We start from the raw sequence: 17,669 nt of genomic DNA, 5'->3' as shown, positions 1-17,669 counted from the left end.
ACCATAGAACTGTGTTGTGTCCCCTCACCTTCTGGGTCCCTTGGCAGAGCAGTGATAATTCCCTTCTTTGGATCTCCTTTTAATCAGTTTATGTCTTTTCTTAGTGGTGAACACTGCCTCTAATTCTTCTTGAAATAAACATGAAAAAATACCAAGCCAACAAAAATCTACAAGCATAGGCTTAACTGTTCATCTGGCTTACTTATTCTGCTTCTCATTTTATAGTCACAGATTCTTCCAAAGCTAGACCTTCAACTTGGAAATCATTGTATCCAATTTTTTTCTTCCAATCACTCTGACTCTGGCTGCTACCCAGCTACAGGTAGGGATGCATTGGTCCTTAGTACACAAAATGGTTATTCTATGTATAGCAGTAAGAATCCATTACCTACAGATTCTAGCCCAATGACTCTATTCTTACCAAAGATGAAACTGAGGCCAAGATGACAATTTAACTTACTATACTTCTCTCAGCTCACACAGATAGTAGCTCAGTGCTTTTTCTATCCCACTGTACTGCCTATTCATGTTGTAATAGGTCTGTCTCCTTTATTACATTATACATTACTTGGGAGAGCACCATGGCTTTTGACTGTAATACATCATGGGAAACACTCCAAATATGCTGGAGCTAAAAAATTTAATTAATCACATGTCACTTAAATTACACGGTAATTGAGCACTGTGAGCCAGCAAAGGTAAAATTTTCAGATCAGTTAATTAAATTTGCTCTCTTTACAGAGATGTCTTGATTCTGTACGGTCACAGTTTAACTAGAGTAATTGGTATCCTCAGTCAGAGTTTGACATATGATAAGGTGCATCATAAATATTTGTAGAATAATGAATATTTATGAACTCTACTTGAATCAGCTAAAAATGAAATTATACCAGGTTTTTGGTAATATTTGCATTGAATTAAAATCAAAAGGCATTTCCTCAAGCGAGTGAGCACATAAGCCACAAATTGGATGAAAATAAATGCAAAGACACATCCATGGCCAGGTGCAGTGGCTCATGCCTGTAATTCTAGCACTTTGGAAAGCTGAGGCCAGTGGACTGCCTGAGCTCAGAAGTTTGAGATAGCCTGGGAAACATGGCAAAACCCTGTTTCTAATAAAAATACAAAAATTAGCCAAGCATGATGATGCGTGCCTGTAGTCCTAGCTACTCAGGAGGCTGAGGCACGAGAACTGCTTGAACCTCAGAGGCAGAGGTTGCAGTGAGCTGAGATCACTCCACTGCACTCCAGCCTGGGTGACAGAGTGACACTCTCAAAAAAAAAAAAAAAAAAAGACATATCCAATACAGGACTGTTATCCAAAATGTACAAGTAACTTTTAAAACTCAACAATAAGAACACAAACAATCTGATTTTAAAAATGGGCCGAAAACCTTAACAGACATCTTACCAGAAAAGATATACAGATAGTGAATAAGCATATGAAAAGATTCTTCACATCATATGTTATAGGGGAAATGCAAATCAAAACAGTAATGAGATACCACTACACACCTATTAGAAAGGTCAAAATCCAGAACACTGACGGTGGCAAATGCAGGATGTTTTAGTGGAAATGAAAAATGGTACAGCCACCTTGGAAGACAGTTTGATGGTTTCTTTCAGAATGAAACATACTCTTACCATATGATGCGGCAATGGTGCTCCTTGGTATTTATCTTAAGGAGATAAAAATGTATGTTTACACAAAAACATACATATAGATGTTTATAGCAGCTTTATCCATAATTGCCCAAACTTGGAAGCAATCAAGATGTCACTCAGTAGGTGAATGAATACATGTACTGCGGGACATCCAGGCAATGAAATATTATTCAGTGCTAAAAAGAAATGAACTGTGAAACCATGAATAGACGTGAAAGAATCTTAAATGCATATTATTAACTGAAAGAAGCAATCTGCAGGGCTACTTAGTATATGATTCCAACTATATAACATTCTGGAAAAGGCAAAAATAGGTAAAAATATCAGTAGTTGTGTGGGCTGGACGTGGGATTGGGGGATGAATGGGCAAAGCACAGAGAATTTCTGGGGGAGTGCATCTACTCTGTGTAGTACTATAATGGTGGATTCATGTCATTTTACATTTGTCCAAACACATAGAATGTACAACACCAACAGTGACCACAAATGCAATGAACTTTGGGTGATTATGATGTGTTGGTGTAGGTTCTTCAATTGTAACAAATGTAGACCGGGCATGGTGGCCCACGCCTGTAATCCCAGCACTTTGGGAGGCTGAGGCAGGCAGATCACCTGAGGTCAGGAGTTTGAGGCCAGCCTGGCCAACATGGTGAAACCCTGTCTCTACTAAAAGCACAAAAATTAGCCAGGTGTCGTGGCGGGCATCTGTAATCCCAGCTGCTCAGGAGGCTGAGGCAGGAGAATCACCTGAATCCAGGAGGCGGAGGTTGCAGTGAGCCGAGATCACGCCACTGCACTCAAGTCTGGGCAACAGAGTGAGACTCTGTCTCAAACAAAACAAAACAAAACAAAAAACAAAACACACACACAGGCACACACACAGAAACAAATGTACCCCTCTAGTGGGGGATGTTGCTAATGGGGGAGGCTGTGCATGTGTGGGGGCAGGAGGTATACGGGACATCTCCGTACTTTCCTTTCAATTTTGCTGTGAACTTAAAACTGCTTTAAAAAAATAAAGTCTTAAAAAAGGTATTTTCTAGATTTTGTATTTTACATTTCTGTTTACTTTTAGCAATTCAAAGAGCATTAGAAATTACAAACAGTTTAAATGAATTTTAGTAACTCCCTTTAATATTCACTCTTGAATAAGGAGAAAAAAATCTCTTGTTCATCTAAATTGTAATTAGTGAAAAGAGATCCAGTGGAATCAAGTCCCACTTTCAGCCTTTAGAAGCTCGTGCTCTACGGTGGCAATATCGGAAGGTAAATACTCTTAAAACCAAGTGACACTTGCTTATAGTGTGCCAAGTTACCAAAGAGAAGGGAAGAATTAATCCTTCTTGTGGGAATTGAGGAGTAATCCATACAAGAGGTAGCATTTTAGCTGGATTTTGGAGGGTAACTAGGAGTTCCCTTGGAAAAGGGCATTCCAGGAAGAAGACATGGGAAGAGCATGGATACAGTAGAGTGAGCAGTAACGTGACTGTGGTCGGGGTGGTGAGTGGCTGGAAAAGCAGGTCTGGGTCAAGTTGTTGAGAGCGAGCCTCGTGTGCCAGGGAGTTTGGACTTTATTCCAAGGGCATCGAGGAATGTTTTAAAGGAAGAAAGCAGCATAATAAGCTTTGTAATGCTGTAAGAAAATGATACTGGTAATTGTAAAGACAGATTAGACAGATTGTGGAAGATGAGATGATGCTCTGTAGAGGGATATTGGAGAGGCAGATAGACCAAGCAAAAAGTTATTACAATAATCTAGGTGAGAGAGGGGGAAGATGAGTCCCTAAACTAAGATTGTGACCATAGTGATGAGAAAGAGGAAGGAAATCCAAGACGTACATAGAAGGTAGGATTGATAAAAACAAAACAAAACCAAAACTTGGGAGATGATTGGTTGCAGGAATGAGAAGAAAATCAAGGATGATCTGGGCCTAATAGACTTGGTGAGTGGTCGTGCTGTTAATATGGAAACATGGCTTACAGGAAAATAATCTAGGAGTTGATTTTGTGAGGGAAACAGACGTGGTTGTGGGAAAGCACAGACATCATGGACATCCTGGACATTGGGTTCAAGGCTTCAGCTGGAAATCAGGTCTGGAGCTAATGAGAGTGATCTAGTCCATAGGTTATGAGTGACTTATTTTTAAGGAAGGAAACTATGTTTTCTTAACCGGTAAAATATACATCATATAAAATTTACCACTTTAACCATTTTTAAGTGTACAATTCTGTGTCATTAAGTACATTTACAACGTTGTATAACCAGTATCCATTTTGAGAGCTATTTTGCCATTCCAAAGAGAAACTCTGTATCCATTAACGAATAGCTCTCTTCTCCCCTGTCCCTCCAGACTCTAGTAATCTCTACTCTGCGCTCTGACTCTAGCAATCTGACTATTCCAGGTACATCCAGTGGAATAGCCATACAATCCATTCCAGTGGCTATACCACTGTAGAATACAATGTACTATACATTCCCACCAGCAATGTACTAGGATTTCAATTTCTCTGTATACTCTGTATTCAAAATAACATTTTTTATTTTTTATTTTATTTTTAACTCTTAAAATTATCATGGCCATCTAAGTAGGTGTGAAGTGGTATCTCATGGTTGTTTTCATTTGTATTTCCCTAGTGACTAATGGATAAGGCTGCGCATCTTTTCACATGGTGGTTGTCCATTTGTATATCTTTGGAGAAAGGTCTATTCAAGTCATTTCTTATAGTTTTAACTGGGTTATTTGTCTTTTTTGTTGAGTTGTAGGAGTTCCTTATATATTCTGGATATCAAACCTTTATCAGATATGTGATTTGCAAACATTTTGCAAATTTCTGTGGGTTGTCTTTCACTTTCTTGATAATGTCTTTTGATGCACAAAGGTTTCTGATTTTGATGAAGTCCAGTTTATTTTTTTCCTTGGTTGCTCATGTGTTTGGTGTCACATCTAAGAATCAATTGCCAAATCCAATGTCATGAAGATTTATTTCTACATTTTCTCCTAAGAGTTTTACGCTTTTAGCTATTATATTTAGGTCTTTGTTCCAGATGCTTTGATTCTGATAGCTTTCCTTTTCATACCTTTGATTTCCCCATGCTGTAGTGTGATTTTCTGCTTTGGTGATCTGAGCAGACTGACTTAACTTGTAATTATGTTAAAGGAGAGTCATTCAGCCCTGGTTACATTCCTTCTGTGTTACAGTGACCAAATATTTAACCTTTCTGAAATTCAGCTTCCTTATCGGAGAAAAGGAAATAGTACTTTTCCTTAGGGTAGTGGTGAGGATTAAATAAGAGGATTAAATGTTTAAAAGACTTAGTAGTGTTTTTGAAGCATAGTAAAAGCTCAGTAAATGCTAGCTAGTATTGATATCATTGTTATTATTATGCTGAAAGTTTGTATGTAATATAATATCATTTTTCCCCATTTATGAACGTAGCATGGAGATCAGACATGTATAAAGGAAAAATACAAGGTTTAAATGATTCTGTTTCAATAATTTTTATTGATACCAATGTTTTCTGAGACACAACGAAGTAACTATCTTAAATATTTCAATGTGATTTGTTATAATAATCAACCAAAGTAATCTCCTTACTATAGAAGCTATTAACTTTTTAAATAAGATAAGCACAATGTCTTTATATCAATAAAATCTTTGGGTATACAGTATGAACAACAGAACAAATTCATGGGAAAAATAGTCACAAAAATTGAAATAGGGTAAATCAGATAGGAAAAGTGTCAGGATTTTAATTTCAAATGGAAACATTTTATATTCAAAAGCAGGATTTATGCAGAGAAAGGGAAGGTGGTGGAGCACCTTAGTGGATGCACCTGATGTTATGGGTGGCCCTCCCTCTGTTTGGGTGAGGGGCAACTAAACAAGGTGACATCTAAGCCTTTTGCAAGGCAAGTGTGAACTGCTGCAGCGACATTGCCTCTCAGTGCAGCTGCCGTTGCCCTGGTGCTCATGTGTCAGTGGATGGAAAGTTGTAGAACTACAGGAAGAAGGAGCATAAAGAGGAAAGGAAAGTGAGAGGAAAGTGAAGGAGAGGATGGTCTGAGAGACTGCAGCTTTCCTCAGATGCCGTGCTCTCGGAAACTTGCTCTCTCCACCACCAAAGGGAGAAAGCAAAATCAGAACCACTTATTCTTCCTTTCTGTCTATTCCTTCCTTTCTCCCCAAACTCTAGCCTGTAAAGAATTTAGATGTTATTTAACTAAGTACCTCTCCCGTGCTTGCAAGAGGAAGGGCAGGGAAACTTTCAAATGGGGCTAGATATTTTTTTCCATCGGTGCCAATTTTTACAAGTTACACTTCAGAAAGAAAGTGAAGTAATAATCCTTGTCCCAGCCTGACCTCTGAAGTAGGATGTAACTGTATGCTTGACCTCCTCCATACGGAGTCACAGAAGTAGCTTTGTATAATAGATTTTACTGGTGAGTAGGGAGTAGGGATAGGCAAGTTTCAGCCCAGGATCATACTGTAGATAACTTAAACATTAATATTAAGCTTCCCTGTTCTTAAAAAAGAAAATCTTTCACCAAATAGATCTTCTGCTCCTGCCCTGGCTTTTCCTATTCTATTTTCCTTCAGTCCTTCCAATGAACTTTCGTTCATTTTTTAAAATTAGGGGCCCTTTACTAATCTCTAGGCTGTCTCCATATAATCCAAGCATTCAAGGCCTTCCTTTCCATTGTCAAGCAGTTAGTTAGGTTTGTTGTTGCTGTTGTTTAAACAAAGACAGTTATTTCTCTAGAGAAACTGTGCCTACTGGTGAAACAAGAACTTAGCTGCTCAGCTGCGTCAGATAACATGAACTCCCCTTAGAGTTTGTATAGAGGTAATCATAGTTATGACTATATTTTATTTTGTGATTTAAAACATAGAAGCAAATAATTTACTTCATATCATGCCTAGAACTGTTAGGGCAAAAATTCTCTGAGTAATTACTTGGACTATCTGAGAGTATTTTTGTCTTTCAATCAGTTACTATCAGAATATTTGACCTTCCCTGTCCTCTCTTTTCTCATGTTTAGACTAATATTGAAAATTAATTAGACTGATGCTTAGAGCCAAAACATTTATTGGGACTTTTTATTGTATTGTTTATATCCAAAGCTTTATGCAGTTTACAAAGCTAAAATCAGCAATAATTTTTGAAGAAAGCTAAGCGCCTAGAGCTTGGACTGACTCAAGAGGAGGAGGGATAGAGATACCCACCACGTCGAATCAGTTTGCCACTAATTAATCTGTCCAAAGGGCAGCCCCTGGGCTCTGGCTGGACCATACCACCACACTGTCTGATTCTTTTGAGGCCAGATTTGTGGCTCAGCAAGGGCGGTGTCTTCACTCATTTTTCTCATGTGGTTTTGGCTGAGGGAATTTGCAAGTTTAAGACTGGGTTCAAGTTGGGCACAGTGGCTCATGCCTGTAATCCCAGCACTTTGGGAGGCTGAGGTGGGAGGATAACTTGAGCCCAGAAGTTCAAGACCAGCCTGGGCAACATAGGGAGACCCCCATCTCTACACAAATAATAAAAAAAAATTAAGCCAGGGATACTGGATTAAGATGGCAGGTAGAAGGCAGGACTAGCTTTCAGCTCCCACTCTGATGGACAGAGCATGTGGAGACTCACATCATGAACTTTTGCTCCAAGAACTATGGCAGGAACATAGCAGGAAAGCTGAGAGAATCCACAGACCCTTTGAAGGAACTGGATCACCTCTGTAGGCTCCCTGACACGCAAAAAAAAAAAATAACTGTGGGTCGGCTTGCTTTCTCAACAAGGAGGCTCATGATCTGGGACAAGTTCTCAGCCCTGGTCACTGGCTGCCTGGTGGAAATACTCAGTGCTGTTGAGGGGACATGGTGGGAGTGAGACTGGTCTTTAGGACTGAAGACTGAGTGGCAGTAGGGTGAAGCCTGTGACTGCTGGCTTTCCCCCACTTCCCTGGCGACCTATATGACTAAGCAGAGGCAGTCATAATCCCCCTGAGAATATAAATACATTGAACTGGGAACCACATTCCCATCCTTGACAGTAGCTGCAGCAAGTCCCACCCAAGGAGAGTCTGAGCCCAGACATACCTAATGCTGCCCCCACCTGGTGGTCTTTCTGTACCTGCCCTGGTAGCTGAAGACAAAGGCCATAATCTCTTGGGAGCTCTATGACCCTGCCCACCTCCTGAGAAACCTGAATACATAACCAGATGTCCCTAGGGCATGTTTGCATCCTCCCTATGGGACTGCAGCTGATGCACTCTTGAATGCGCCATTTCCTGGCTGAAGGCCAACCAACACAAAACCAGCCCACTAAGCAAAAAACACAACCAAGGACCCTCAGAGTTCACTTCACTCCCCTGCTACTTCCACCAGAGCAGGTGCTGGTATCCATGGCTAAAAGACCTGAAGATGGATCACATCACAGGACTGTCCGCAGACACTCCCCAGTACCAGCCCAGAGCCCAGTAACTACACTGGGTGACTGGACCCAGGAGAGCAATAACAATCACTGAGGTCTGGCTCTCAGGAAACTCCATTCCTAGGGGAAGGGGGAGAATACCACATCAAGGGAGCACCCTGTGGGACAAAATAATCTGAACAATAGCCCTTGATTCCCAGATCTTCCCTCTGACATAGTCTACCCAAATGAGAAAGAACCAGAAAAACACTTCTGGTAATATGACAAAACATGGTCCTTTAACATTTCCAAAAGATCATACCAGCTCACCAAAAATGGGTCTAAACCAAGGTGAAATCTCTGAATTGCCAGAAAAGGAATTCAGAAGGTCAATTATTAAGCTAATCAAGGAGGCACCAGAGAAAGGTAAAGTCTAAATTAAAGAAATCAAAAACATGATACAGGATATGAAAGGAAAATTCTTCAGTGAAATAGCATAAATAAAAAACAGTCAAAACTGGAAATCAAGGATATACTTAGGAAAATGCATAGAATCAAACAAGCAGAAGAAAGAACTTTAGACCTTGAAGACAAGGCTTTTGAATTAACCCAATCCATCAAAGACAAAGAAAATTAAAAAAAAAAAAATGAACAAAACCTCCAAAAAGTATGGGACTATGTTAAATATCCAAACCTAAGAATTACTAGTATTCCCAAGGAAGAAGAGAAATCTAAAAATTTGGAAAACATATTTGAAGGAATAATCAAGGAAGACTTCCCTGGCCTTGCTAGAAATCCAGACACCAAATACAAGAAGCTCAAAGAACACCTGGGAAGTTCATCACAAAGAGATCATTGCCGAGGCACATAGTCATCAGGTTATCTAAAGTCAAGACAAAGGGAAGAATTTTAAGAGCTGTGAGGGAAAAGCATCAGGTAACCTGTAAAGGAAAATCTGTCAGATTAACAGCACATTTCTCAGCAGGAACTTTATAAACTAGAAGGGATTGGGGTCCTATTTTTAGTCTCCTTAAACAAAACAATTATCAGCCAAGAATTTTGTATCCAGTGAACCTAAGCTTCATAAATGAAAGATACAGTGTTTTCCAGACAAACAGATACTGAGAGAATCCGCCACTGCCAAGCCAGCACTACAAGAACTGCTAAAAGGAGCTCTAAATCTTGAAACAAATCCTGGAAACACACCAAAATAGAACCTCCTTAAAGGATAAATCTAACAGGACCTATATAGCAATATCACAATGAAAAAAAAATCAAGATATTCAGGCAACAAATAGCACAATAAATAGAGCAGTACCTCACATCTCAATACCAACATTGACTCTAAATGGCCTAAATGTTCCACTTAAAAGACACAGAAAGCATAAGAATTCACCAACCAAGTTTCTGCTGTTTTCAGAGACTCACCTAACACATAAGGACTCACATAAAGTTAAAGTAAAGGGGTGGAAAAAGATATTCCATGGAAATGGACACCAAAAGCAAGCAGGAGTAATTATTCTTATATTAGACAGAGCAAACTTTAAAGTGACAGCAGTTAAATGACAAAGAGGGACATTATATAATGACAAAAAGACTAGTCCAACAGGAAAATATCACAATTCTATATATATATGCACCTAACACTAGAGCTCCCAAATTTATGCAACAATTACTACTAGACCTAAGAAATGAGATACATGGCAATACAATAATAGTGAGGACTTTAATACTCCACTGACAGCACTAGACAGGTCATCAAGACAGAAAGACAACAAAGAAACAGTAAACTTAAAGTATACCCTACAACAAACTTAACAAATACTTATGGAACATTCTAGCCAACAACTGCAGAATATACGTTCTATTCAGCAACATGGAACATTCTCCAAGACAGACCATCTGATAGGCCACAAAACAAGTCTCAGTAAATTTAAGAAAATTGAAATTATATCAAGTACTCTCTCAGACCACAGTGGAATAAAATTGGAAATCAACTCCAAAAGGAACCCTCAAAACCATGCAAATACCTGGACATTAAATAACCTGCCCCGGAATGATCATTGGGTCAACAATGAAATCATGATGGAAATTAAAATATTGTTTGAACTGAATGATATTCCTCAGAAGGAAGTCTAACACTATGTCATATCCTAGTCATTCCTTGAAGTTTATTATGCCTACTCTCTTCAATTTCCAAGCTCCCCAAGACTCACTCTCCCTCATCAGCTCTTATGATCTGTATAGGTTATCTCTGCCTCAGCGAGATCGTTAGCCTCCATTAACACTCCCACTTACATTTTAATCCTATGTCTATAACCGAGGTTGGTCATCTCCTTTTCAAGAGATTTCAAGCCTCAGGGAATACATAAGAGTCATTTTGGAGAAAGAGAGCTCTTCCTGACTGTTCCTATCTTCCTACTTTTTTCATTTAGTTACCCTCTACTTTGCCAATGCCTAGGGATGTGTTAGTCTGTCTCTCGGCCTTTATTACATGATGAGGGTCTTGTCAGTAATTTTGTATTGACTATAATTGTTCTTCTCAAACCTCTCTACTCAGGCGCCCTTGGCTATCCTAAGGGTGTGGCATGAAGTATCTCTCCATAGGTGGGGAAAGTTCTTTGATATCTTATGTTTCATTTTTAATAATTCATGCCAATTTTGCATTTTAATTAGTAATATCTTTAAGTAAAAAGTCTTCCATTACTAAATCTTTAAGCAAAAACACAATAAAAGAATTAGCAAACAGACACTTCAGGAACTTTGTTTTGAGGCACTGGTCTAATGCTTTATGAGTATTTAATCTTTGCAATCCTAGGAGGTAGCTATTGTTGTTAATCTCATTTTTACAGATGAGGAAACCAAGGCACAGAGAGATTTAGCAACTTGCTCAAGTTCTCATGAGCTTCTAAATATTGGAGCTGGGATTTAAAACCAGACAAAATCTGATGCCTGAGTCTAGAAATCTAGACTTAATCACTTCTATGTTCTTAAACACTTTCGGTTAAGGGTCTGAACCACTTTTCTGTGACCCTACCTACCCACCCTTCTTCTACCTCCCATTCACCCTCGAAGGTATAAGTGACCTAAATTTGTGAAGCTGAAACCTAATAATAAAGACACAATTATTTTAATGTGGCATTAAAGGAGTTTTAGGATCTGATACATATTTACCTCTCCAGCCTCATTTTCTGTCACTTCTTCCCACTTAATGCTTTAATTACACCAAGCTACATTTGGCTTCTTGAACTTGCCACACTGTGCCTTTCCTACTCTCCTTCCTGAGTTCCCTACCCACTGCACCCTAGCCAGAAAAATTAACTGTCTGGAGAATCTCATTTGTCTTTTACAATGTGTTAGATGTTGCTCCCTCTTGAATCACTCCCATGTCCCAAGGAAATATTATTCATGTTTCAATGTTTGCATGTCTCTCACTATAGCACAATTTACACCCTAGTACATCTGTCTAGACTCTGAAATCCTTGAGGCAGGAGCTGTCTCATATCTTCTCTGCCCCATGGGTGTTACATACAGTATTTGTTTCCGGGGTTGATGTAGACAATGGCTGAGAGAAGATCATGTTCTTTTTTTTTCTTTTTTTTCTTTTTTCTTTTTTTGAGACAGGGTCTTTCTCTGTTACCCAGGCTGGAGTACAGTGGTGCAATCACAACTCACTGCAGTCTCGACCTCCCAGGCCTAAGCAATCCTTTTACATCAACCTCTTGAATAGCTGGGACTGTAGGCGCACACCACCACTCCCAGCTAATTTTTGTATTTTTAGTTGAGACGGGGTTTCACCATGTTGCCCAGCTGATATGCAACTCCTGAGTTCAAGTGACCTTCCCACCTTGGCCTCTGAAAGTGTTGGGATTACAGGCATGAGCCACTCTGCCTGACTAGTCTTGCTCTTTTTCTGCAATGTGAGTTATAACGACTATACAAACTTGGAACACATACTGGCCATCTTGTTAGCACCTGGAGAAAATCTGTGTGCAAATAAAACCAAGCAGAGGTCATTAGATTTCCAATAGTAGAATTTGAATCCCTTTTTTCAATCAGACCTAATGGAAGTTACACTATGTGGATTTCCCAATTATGCAAGTCAATAAAATTTCCCACAGTTTTAGTTCATTATTGATTGAGGTAGTTTGGGCTGGTTTTCTGACACTTTCAACCAAATAAGTTCTGTGTGATAAAGGAGGTTATGATTATATCTATTTAAAGTTACGTAGTTAACACATGTAGAGCTTGGGTGTGAATCCAAGCCTGCTTCTCTGTTAAGCTCACATTCCTTTCAATATTCCATGTTACTTCTCATTCAGTAATTCAGACATTTTTCATTCATTCTACAAACAGATAGTATATGTCTCATGCCAGGTGCTAGCACTATAGAGACACATGACAGAATGACAGATTTTCTTTTTCTTTTTTTTTTTTTTTTGAGATGCAGTTTTGCTCTTGTTGCCCGGGCTGGAGTGCAGTGGCACGATCTTGGCTCACTGCAACCTTCACCTCCTGGGTCCAAGTGATTCTCCTGTATCCGCCTCCCTAGTAGCTGAGATTACAGGCGCATGCCACCATTTTTGTATTGTTAGTAGAGATGGAGTTTCACCATGTTGGCCACACTGGTCTTGATCTCCTGACCTCAGATGATCTACCCTCCTCGGCCTCCCAAAGTGCTGGGTTTACAGGCATGAGCCATCGCGCCCTGCAGAGATTTCTAACACTAGGTTTTTGCGTCATTGTGATAATCATGGCTATTAATAATGAATATACAACAAAATGGTTTTGCCAACCAAATTGCTACCTGTTCTGATTCTCCCTGTATCCTGAGCCCATTATAGTTATGAAAGACTCCCCCACTCTTGGTGTGGTAACTGTGAGGGGGAATGCCCTCAGAGTCAAAGGACAGAGGATTCTCCAAGCCCACTGCTACTGCCCTACTTCCAGCTCTTAGTATTCCTCATTTGGGTGTTTGCATGAGTTTTCTCTCTTTCTCTTTCTTTCTTTCTCTCTCTCTTTGTCCGTCCTTCCTTCCTTCCTTCCTTCCTTCCTTCCTTCCTTCCTTCCTTCCTTCCTTCCTTCCTTCCTTCCTTCCTTTCTCTCTCTCTCTCTCTCTCTCTCTTTCTTTCTTTCTTTCTTTCTTTCTTTCTTTCTCTCTCTCTCTCTCTTTCTTTCTCTTTCTCTCCTTCCCTCCTTCCTTCCTTCCTTCCTTCCTTCCTTCCTTCCTTCCTTCCTTCCTTCTTCCTTCTTCCTTCCTTCCTTCCTTCCTTCCTTCCTTCCTTCCTTCCTTCCTTCCTTCCTTCCTTCCTTCCTTCCTTCCTTCTTCTCTTTCTTCTTAAGACAGCATCTTACTCTGTCACCAGGATGGAGTGCAGTGCTGCAAGCATGGCTTACTGCAGCCTCAAACTCCTGGGCTCAAGGGATCCTCCCAAGTAGTTGGAAGTACAGGCACATGCCAGAAAATTAGCTTTTTTTGTGTGTGTGTGTGTGTGTAAACAGTCTTGTTATGTTGCCCAGACTGGTCTTGAACTCTTGACCTCAAATGACCCCCCGCCTTGGCCTCCCAAAACATTGGGATTAAAGGCATTGGCCATTGTGTCCAGCTGCATGCATTTTTTATTCTTTCGTTTACTTACCAAATATCTATAAAGCTTATGCTATGCGGTCTGGCCCTGTGGTAGGAATGGGGAACTCATGAAGAATAAGACCTGGAATTTACTCTCAAGAAGCTTATGTATGTTGAAACAGACATACAAAACTGGAAGGCAATGTGGTCTGCACAATGATGAAGGTATTTGCTGAGGTAAAGAAATATAGAGAGGATTTAAACATTTAGCAGGGTCTCTGTGACTGATGCACCAAGGGCAATGAAGGCAGACCCATGCCTGTAATCCCTGTCAGTCCTAGTAAGCATGAATTGCTGACTTAATTAACTTGTAACCAAGTGATTGGTTGGTGCCATTGAAGGATGGTACCATATTGAGGGTTTAGATTCAATCCTTAGTGCTGCCAAGTCAGACCTCCAGCAGCAGCAGAGGCTAGGTCAACTGTAGCAGGGCTCATGAGATGCCTCCAAGCCTATTACCACGGCCATGCAGTTTGTGGGCTCAGTGTTGTTCCTTGGGTAGACAAGGACACAGGCCGGCTGACCCCCACTGGATGCCTCATCCTATCCACACAGGTGTTCAGTGCTTCCTCCTCAGGAGTTGTTCTGTTTTGGGCATCGATCTGAGACAAAAAGAGCCACACGTTTTATGCTTAAAATTCCGTAAATTCATTCAGGCACTACTTTCCCAAACATCTTTGTCTCTGATTTTATAATCTTGGTATTTTGTTTCATCCAGAATGTGACAAACCAGCTCGGCAACTTGTGACTACTGGGTAATCTACATGCACTCTGACCTATGATCATTTCACTTCCTCCGCCATGCCAGGTTGGAGACTCCTTATCATCCTCATCATCAACACCAAATGTACTCAGCGCTCTGCTTACTGGAAGCAGTACTCTTCCCCACCACCTTTCACAGTCCCCCTGTGTGAGGCAAAAGCGCAGCAGTAGTCTATTTTCAGTCAGCCAGGTGTGAACTTTTTCTTCCTTTTTAGTGAAGTTAGTGAATGAGGGACAGCAGAATATGCCACCCCAAAACATGCCACTTTGGCGTAAGGATCATATTGAGCTGAAGGCAATTGAGAAGAAGCAGATACAAGAAGAGCCCTCTGCCTTTTCCCTATTTGCCTAAAAGTGACATAAACTTGTAAGCTAGCTATTGTCTTCCATTAGTTAGTTCCCCTGTGCATTTCCCTTCACATGATTTGCAGCTGTAGAAACTCAAAGTCCTTTTCCTTTGTTTTGTCACTTTTCTACAAATTTGTTCTTCTGTTAAGATGCTATGTAAATCCAAGTTCTTACTATTGCTTTGAGCTACTCATCACTGAATACTCCTTTGTGTAAACACGTGTGAATCAACATTTGTTTGTCTTTTTCCTGTGAATTTGTCTTTGTTGGTCTAATTTTTAGGGCCCCAGCCAGTGAACCTAGGAGGGTAGAGGGAATAATATTTTTTCTACCCTATGTTAGTCATAGGGAACTCCCACAGGGCTGAAAGTATGGGCTGGGGAAGAGGTATTGGCACAAAAGACAGGCGACGTGAGAATTTTGGCTACTTGGTCATATGAAGAGTCTCCTACCTTTCCTTAAACTCAATAGTTGTTTTTTTTGTAGTTGATGATTTTTTTTTTTCTTTTTTTTTTTGAGACGGAGTCTTGTTCTGTCTCCCAGGCTGGAGTGCAGTGGTGCAATCTTGGCTCACTGCAAGCTCCACCCCCTGGGTTCACGCCATTCTCCTGCCTCAGTCTCCCAAGTAGCTGGGACTACAGGCGCCCGCCACCACGCCCAGCTAATTTTTTATTTTTAGTAGAGATGGGGTTTCACCGTGTTAGCCAGGATGGTCTTGATCTCCTGACCTCATGATCCGCCTGTCTCGGCCTCCCAAAGTGCTGGGATTTTTTGTTGATAATTTGCATTTGATTATTTTTGGTCTTTTTCCTCTTAATGTAAATCATGATTAAATTACACAGCATGCCACTACATTTTTTTGGTGGCATTTAATAATAGATTCAATACTTTTGCCATCAGGATTTTCTTTTGTCTACTTTCTTGTTTTGAAGAAGTTGTATCCATTTGTGGTGAAGGAAAGAATTCTCTAATGTTTTATATATTCCTTGGAAGGAAGTCTGACACCACGTTACATACTAGTCATTCCAGTCTGAGAATTTCCTAAGGTGTTTGTACCATTAGAAGCGTTCCACTTGGTAAATACAAAACTCCACCAGTTCTTCTTTTTCAGGGCCTGCTTCATTGACTGAACTTCCCCCACCTGCATGTGTAGCCTCATCACAGATTGCCTAAAATGATGTCACATTGCCATACATCATTAACTGAGTTATTTTGTATAAGGGACATTCTTTTTCCTCAGGGACCTGCATTTGGAGTATGCTTATGAGCCAGACAGAGAATTGGGGAAGCAGAATTGACGTTTCTGGTTGGTTATAAATAATGTGGGTGGGTAGCATGATGCTGGAAGTGTTGGTGCAGCACCCACGACGCACTTGACCACATTTATGAGTCCCTTGAGGCAGTGACTGATCCTGACCCTGGCTTGTGTTCACAGAACTGGTTTGTTGTCTGACATGCAGGAGGCAATGTAGGGTGGCAGAAACAACATGGACTTTGAAATAAGGAACCTCTGGATTGAAATCTCAAAATTTAGATATGGGTAGGTAGGGTATTTAACTTCCTTGAGCCTAATTTCTTGCCTGAAAAATGTGTTAATATAGAAGATCTAAAACTTTCTTGTTTCTGGCCTCCCCTTGTTTCATAGTACCCTTAGGCCAGAAGAAATGACCAACAATCCTGTTTATTAACAGTCCTGTTTATTTAGTTAGGTCTAAATTAACTTATTAAGTATGTTCCAACAACTTGGTAGCTATTAAAAAAAGAAGAGCCATAAATTGAAAGAAAAAATACAATTTAATTTTATTCTTAAATAGTCACAATTTCTTATGGATGGAATTTGCGTGCCTTTTGGGTATTGTACAATTTCTTGATTTTTGGAATAAGGTCAATTGACTTTCATTCAGTGTTTGCTTTTTTATTTATTTTTTATTATTTTTTTGAGATGGAGTCTTGCACTGTCACCTGGGTTGGAGTGCAGTGGCGTGATCTTGGCTCACTGCAACCTCTGCCTTCCGAGTTCAAGCGATTCTTCTGCCTCAACCTCCTCAGTAGCTGGGATTACAGGTGTCCGCCACCATGACCAGCTAATTTTTAGTAGAGACGGGGTTTCATTGTGTTGGCCAGGCTGGTCTCGAACTTCTGATCTTGTGATCTGCCCACCTTGGCCTCCCAAAGTGCTGGGATTACAGGCGTGAGCTGCCGTGCCCGGCTGTACAGTGTTTGCTTTTTATTACAGCAACAGCAGAAAACCCAGCTTTGCAAAATTCAGTGATATCTAATGGAATATAGCGTGACCTCCTATTGAAATTGTGAACTATTTCAAGCAGTTTGTGAAGTGTTGAGCAAACATCGAGTGTCACTGTATTTCCCTTGAAAATTTGAAGTATTCTGTGAGTTCATATTTGCAGCTCAGGTTATCTCAACATGCAGTTTGAGAACTGTGCATAGAATTGAGAAGATGTAAGTGCAGGGATGTTAGCAGAGTGAATGTTATAGTGATTAGGCAGTGCCTGATGTAATCATAGGTGCCCAATAAAGCAGCTAGGAACATGTGCTTGTTGAAAGAAGAAGGGGAGGGGAGGAGAAATGGAGGGAGCGAGGGATAGAGGACTCAGAAAAATATGGCTCGTAACTTGATCCAGCAAAGATTCCTATGAAAAATAAAATCTTCTTAATGTTCCAAGACCAAGTCTTCTATGTATAGCTCTTGCTGTTGCACTGACATGTGCTATGTGGTGGTACTGTCTCTTTCACACACACACACACACGCGCGCATGCGTGCATGCAATAGGCAGGTAGTGCATTGGAAAGAACCTGGGAATCCTACCTCAGAAGATCTGAGACGGTGGTTTCAGTTTC

General features: G+C 40.3%; 1 protein-coding gene across 7 annotated transcripts in view; it reads left to right on the top strand.

The window, feature by feature from the left end:
- Positions 1-17,669, top strand: part of LOC103877852 (endogenous retrovirus group K member 7 Env polyprotein-like) — a 337,491-nt gene that overhangs the window by 76,704 nt on the left and 243,118 nt on the right. The window lies entirely within an intron of this gene.

The sequence above is a fragment of the Papio anubis genome, chromosome 12, assembly GCF_008728515.1.
Source record: "Papio anubis isolate 15944 chromosome 12, Panubis1.0, whole genome shotgun sequence".
Classification (NCBI taxonomy): domain Eukaryota; kingdom Metazoa; phylum Chordata; class Mammalia; order Primates; family Cercopithecidae; genus Papio; species Papio anubis.
Note: the sequence above shows the minus strand (reverse complement) of the source record. Positions and strands in the feature narration are given on the sequence as shown.